We start from the raw sequence: 6,682 nt of genomic DNA, 5'->3' as shown, positions 1-6,682 counted from the left end.
AAGTTTGTCTAAAAAATAATATGTTTCTGTGTGTAAATATTTTTGAATGCAACACAACATCTATAATGGCCTGTCTCCTGTATCTCTGACTGTTACTGGTAGAACCAGTTTAATTCTAGGAGATAATGCTTTTCAATCTAAGCAACTTTAAGATGTTGGCTAGGGAATTCTGGGAATTGAAGTGCTTGCCTCTTAAAGTTTCTGAGTTCAAAACCACAGCTCTAGAATTATCTAGAGCAGTGTTTCTCAATCTTGACAATTTTAAGGTTGAAGTCCACATGCCTTAAAATTGTCAAGGTTGAGAAACACTGATCTAGAGAGACAATGTTCTATCGAAGTTGTTTCCCGTGTCACTTAACTTCAACATGGACCCACTCTTTACGAAGCCATTTTACATAAATTTGGAGCAACTGTCATCAGTCTGCAGATAACGGTTGCACTCCTGTGGATATTCTAGGTTCGAAGTTTCCAGGCTATGAGGGAGCAGATGTGAAAGAACAAATTGAAAAAGGTGATACAGACAAGTCTGGTTGCTCTTAATTCCCTGGGCTTGCATACTTTAAATTTCTTACAGTATTTTCATACAGTCCATCTGAGACATCATTTGGGCAAGTTTCAGAAGTCGTACCATTGATATATTCTAAAACCGTATTGTGGCTTAGTATGAAGCTAGCCACCTCAGCAGCACTGAGCCAGAATGTATAGTCTAACCTTTTGGGCACCAGGGACCGGTTCCATGGAGAAAGGTTTTTCCGTGGACTGAAGGGTACGTGGTTTTATGTGCCCCCGTGGATGGGGCTTTGTTTGTGCGGATCAGTTGCTGGCATGCCACGGCCCGGTACTGGTCCACGGACCGGGGGTTGGTGACCCCTGGTCTAATAGTTTGATTCAGAAGTTAGGAACACACAATGTGTTTGACTTGGCTAATGAATCTGTCGGTTTTCCTAGTTAGCACAATATATTGATTCAAACTAAACAAAAATATCATAGAGTCCTCAACTTACAACCACAATTGGGACTAGAATTTCCATTGCTCAGCAGGGCGATTGTTAAAGTGTGTTGTGCCCAATTTTATGACCTTCTTGCCATAGTTTTGAAGTGAATCATTGCAGTTAAGTGAACCACAGAGTCGTTAAGCAAATCCGGCTTCTCCTGTTGACTTTGCTTGTCAGAAACCAGCTGGGAAGGTTGCAAAAGATGATCACATGACCTGAAACCATTGTAAATATACGGTATGCTGGTTCCCAACAGCCCAAATTTTGATCATGTGACTGTGGGGATGAGACAATGGTTGTAAGTGCAAGGACTGGTTGAAGTCACTTTTTTCAGTGCCCTTGTAATTTCAAACAGTTGCTAAACGAATGGTTAGAAGTTGAGGACTACTTATATACAAAACCTGTTGTATTCCCCAAGCTAAGAGAATCAGAGAAATACTAAATCCCAAAAGGCTCTTTAAAACGTAGACCACATGGTCACCCACAATTCCATAAAGAGGATCAAAGGACCACAATAACAATTATCAAAAGAGAAGTGTTTGTGCATTTTTCTGGAGACAGCATATTTCATAACAGCCCCTAATGTCTTTTGGCCCTTAGCTCTCTTAAGATCCTTGAGTACGCTCTCTAAATGTCTGTATAGGGCAGGCAATATAATCTTATTTGGTAAGATGGCCTTTGGTAGATGGTTTTGGCTTTGTGCTGTGCATCTCTGTGCAAGTTAGGTTCCTCTAGCATAAAACTTGAGCTAACAGATCTAAGTCAATTGTTATTCTTTCCACTGTAAAATATATAAGGCAACTGGCCTTATAGAATTAAATACTCAGACTGCTTCCAAAAGAGCTCGTTATCTGTATCTTCCCAGCCTTGTCTATAGAATTATTTAGGAGAGATACCCATGATAAGAGTGTTTGACTTGTAGACCTTCAGTACTTTTTCCCTAATTCTTTTCATTTTGTAAAAAAGAAAGGCTAAGAGAAAAAAAGTGCAATTCCCAGGGATCAGCCCTAAGACATTCTTTACAGTGGAAAACAATTTGTGGGATGTATATTTTGTTGCCTTACTTTACAATTACTTGAAGCCAAGCAAACTTGTAGCGAAGCTCCAGAGCAGACTGGGAAATTGGCCTCTTTATGTGTTTCTATTTTTGACAATGCTTCTAATCAGGATTCTAGTGCACATGGCATGTTATGCAACCTCTTAGTGTCACTGTAATCCAACACAACCACTGTGCCATCCATTTCTTCTTTTCATCAAATAAGTTACATGTTCCCACTGTCTCTCACAGTATACCGAAATCATGTGATCCACTTTTGCGACCTTCTGGCAAGCAAAGTCAATGGGGAAGCCAGATTCACTTAATTATGTTTGTAACTTAACAACTGCAGTGATTCACCTAACAACTGTGGTCAGAATGGTTGTAAAATGGGGCAAGACTCACTTAATATCTGTCTTGATTAGAAACAGAAATGTTGGGCTCAACAGTGGCCATAAGTTGAGAACTACTGCACAGCTGAGTCTGTAAAGCTGAAAATTCCTCATGAAAAATTAAAGGATGAAAGAGAAAACTGACATCAAACTATTCCCAAAAAGTATTACAATAACTGATTTCAAGAATTACGGTACTTAAGGGCTTTTTGGGGTTTGGGTTCCTTTTTGGCTTTGGAACAATTAAAACCAATGACACTAATCTTTTAAATATTTATATGAACTATAGGAAGAATAGAATTCAACTAGAGTTCATAAACATTTTGGTTTTGCTCTGTTATTAAATTTGGAATATTTATTATACATTGCTGTCATTGCGATCAGTTGTATAATTAGACTTAGCCTGTTTTTAAATCTCAGAAAGTCTTGCAAATATGCACAGATGCATACTGAATTTGGGAATACGGTATCTTAAATTTTAGCTAAATTATGTATCTGCTTTATAAATTAATAAATTAAGACTTAATTAAGTCCCATCCCAATTAGGCTTGTTAAACTCTGTACTAAGACTGGACTGCTAGCTAATTATTTGAACATGCAGTCTGCTTGTTCATTACATTGATAAATGTGGTTGGCTGAAGTGATTGGGCACTCTGGTTGGTGAACGTAGGAAGGAGTGCCATGGAACGTCCCTTGGACTTTTACATTCCTCCAGTGAGTCATAGAATACAGTTTGAGAATGACTGACATATATAAAAACTTTTTAATCCTGAGCTTGAAAATCAGCAAGAGCCTTCTTAATTGTCAGGTCCCAAGAACCAAGAAAGACACACAGAGTTACTTCTGAGCAGTTTTCTTTATTGTTCTCCACTTATAGACAGAAATCTTGCCAAAATAAAGCAACTGTTTTGCATCACTATAGATATACTCTGAAAATTGCTAGGAAGGAAACTTAACTCTCATTCTCTCTCTTTCTCTGGACCAAACTATCTAAGCTTTGCTGTCTCTTTGCCTTCTGGAATGCAGTCCCTCCCTCCTGGGAATCCAGAGTGCATTCTATCACATTCACAGAGCTGACAAAGTGAACATCACTAAATTTTTAAAATATAATTGTTAATACCATCAATGACCAATAGGTGTCACTAATTTTTGGAATGGACAACATGACCCATGCAATTTTTCTATTGTATCCTATTAAAATTATATGGAAAAATTGTATATTCTGTATATTAGAATGGAGTGAGATACAAGTTTAATATATATGATTATTAATCAAGAAATGAAAATTTTAAGATTATATTTAAACAAAGTGAAAAACCAAGACAGTAAAATCAGTAATCTGTAAATCAAAGTATCTAGCAAAGACATGAAAATAAAACAACTGAATATTAAAATATTCTAGAATATTCCATTTAGCAACTGAAATAACAAGCACTGAGAGAATAAAAAGGTATTTGCAAAGCAATAAATGATAATAAAGTAAACAGCAGGTGAACCGATCTGGAAAAGTAGTACAGGTAGTCCTCAACTTACAATTTGTGTAGTGACCATTTGAAAGCCGGCATGGAAGTTTACAAATGGTGACCATATCACCCAGGGAAACTGCAACTATCCTAAATACTGCCCGACTTCTGATCATGTGACTATGAGGATGCTGTAACCGTCATTAGTGTGAAAAGCAGTCATAAATCATTTTTTCCATTTTTTTCTGTTGTAACTTCAAACAGTCACTAAATGAATGGCTGTAAGTTGAGGACTACCTGTAAACAGGAATAAGCAAACCATGCCTTTGTATTATGTAGAAAAAGTCAAGTCTTTTCCTGCTCAACAGATTTTTAATCGAAAGAAAGCAGAAGAGGCTAAGACAGAAGGCTGGATTATAAGTGGAAGATGATGATTTAATAACAACATAATTAATTCTATTTTTTAAACAGAGCGCTTTTCCTCTCAGAGAGGAAAAGAGCTATAATGATGTCTGGAAAGATCAGAGAGAAAAATCTGGCCTCTGGATGGCAATAAGTATGCTCCAACAATTATCTGAAATTTCTTTCAAAATAGATCATTGCACTTAGCCAAAACGATTGATTTATTTGGAGCGTTGTATACACTTACCTGCTGTGATTCTTCCAATAGTGAAGGAACAATATTGTTTAAGAAAAAAAAAAAAGCAGAAAGGATTCAAAATTTGGTTTGAAATATATTGCCAGTTTCTGTAGGACACACTAACACTTATCCAGATTTATTCAATTGCATTTTTTGACATAAACCAATGCCCTAAGTTAATACATGGCTGGCTTACTGTATTTGCCTTAAGATTTCCCCATTAATAGTTCACTTTCTTTAAAAAAAAATATCCAACGTTTACACAACAGGAATGGATCTTTCTGACCAACATCCAGTCTCTTAACAGCATCAATTTCTTCCACGTACACAGAATGTGCAGAAATCAATTCAATTTTATAAGAACTGTAAGAATAAAACTTTAAGGCCTTCAATGTTCAGACTATAATTCTAAGCGTTTTTGCTAATCCAGTAGTAAGATCACATAGACATAAACTGCAAATCTACTATGTTAAAAGTTATGTAATTACTTATTTTGAGCAAATTTAAGTATTTTCTACTGAATCTTTTCTTCCCTGTTTATCATGAATTCCCTCGATTCACCTTTCTTCTATTATATTTTCTCTATTTCTAGATTGCAAACTCTTGTTCTAAGGACCTCTATGTATAAATATTAATATTTGTTCATTTGTTTATTTAATAGACAAACCCTCCACAATCAAAATGAGCTTGGCGGATTACCGGCATCCATAAAAATACATTAAAATGTCCATGATTGTCAGCCTTATAAGGTAGACCAGACTAAGAGATCAGTGCCATACATGTCAGGACAATTTTAATGTAATAGCTATTTAATGTAGTAGCTGCAAGGACGAGTGTGTGCTTCCCTCCCCATTTTATTTTCATGTGAGCTAGGGAGGGGCCTGTCTGAAACAATCAAATTAGCTTCTTGGAGTGAACTCAAGCCATGCTTGTCTGATCGTTGTTTTGGTAGTTGCTCTTCTTTCTATTCTTCAAGGCCATTTCCTATGCTCTCTCCAATAATTATAAAACTATCAATCCCCAATTACACATAAACCAATCAATAACCAGTACCATCAAATCATGCATTAAAGGCTTTCCCCAGAAAGCCAACAGGGTGAGGATCAAATATCATATGCACCAAAAGAAAAACAGTATTTGTGGGTCTGTTCTTCTCACCTTGTGGAATGTGAAGTCACAGATACCGTGACATATGATTTGTGTGAGCTAAAACTAGACAGAGAAGTCCTACAAGTACCCTGATGCCAAATCATGGAGGGCTTTAAAAGCTATAAACAGCACTTTGTCTTGCACTTGGAAGCTGGTTTGAAGCCAATGCAATGCTCAATTTGGTAAGTACCGATCAACAGCCAGGCCATTGCTGTCTAGGTCAATTGAAACTTCTGGGCAATCTTCAAATACAATTACTATTAAAAAGAAAAAAGAAAAATATTTGATGGCACATAATCAATCAAATGGAACTGTGGAATAAAATCTAGTAATTTAATCAGGAGGAATTTGAAAAGAGGCTGCCAAAGACCAAGAAAGATAACAGTGGAAGTTGCCAAGAAGAACCTAATTGATAGAGAAGCAGAGAAATGGTAAAATGAAATCAAAGATCTTAAGGATAAATGTGAAAAGTGACCCCATCCCTGAGTGGCCATACTGGAGACAGAACAACCCTGAGAAGGTCTGCCTATGTGGTTGCTGTGTTAACACCCACTGGATGGCACATACTCTAAAACGGAACTGCGAGCATATGGGTAGTCCTCAACTCTCAGCCATTCACTTAGTGACTGTTCAAAGTTACAGGAGCATTGAAAAAGGTGAGTTATGACCAGTTTTAATACTTAACAGTTGCAGCATCCCCATGGTCACATGACCAAAACCCCAACACTTGCAACTGACATGTTATTTATGACAGTTGCACTGTTCTGGGGGTCATATGATCACCATTTATAACATTCCCAGCCAGTTTCCAACAAGCAAAGTCAATGGGGGAAGCCAGACTCACTTAACAACAGCATGATTCAATAACTGTGGTGGTTTGCTTAACAACTGTGACAAAAGGTCATAAAAGGGGCCACCAACTCTAAGCAAATCTGTCTTGCTTAGCCACAGAAATTTTGGGCTCCGTTGTGGCCGTAAACCTATATCACAACACCTGAAAAAAGATG

The sequence above is a fragment of the Crotalus tigris genome, unplaced genomic scaffold (assembly GCF_016545835.1).
Source record: "Crotalus tigris isolate CLP2741 ecotype Arizona unplaced genomic scaffold, ASM1654583v1 scf7180000019762.1414395, whole genome shotgun sequence".
Lineage (NCBI taxonomy): Eukaryota > Metazoa > Chordata > Lepidosauria > Squamata > Viperidae > Crotalus > Crotalus tigris.
This window is presented reverse-complemented; position numbering follows the sequence as displayed.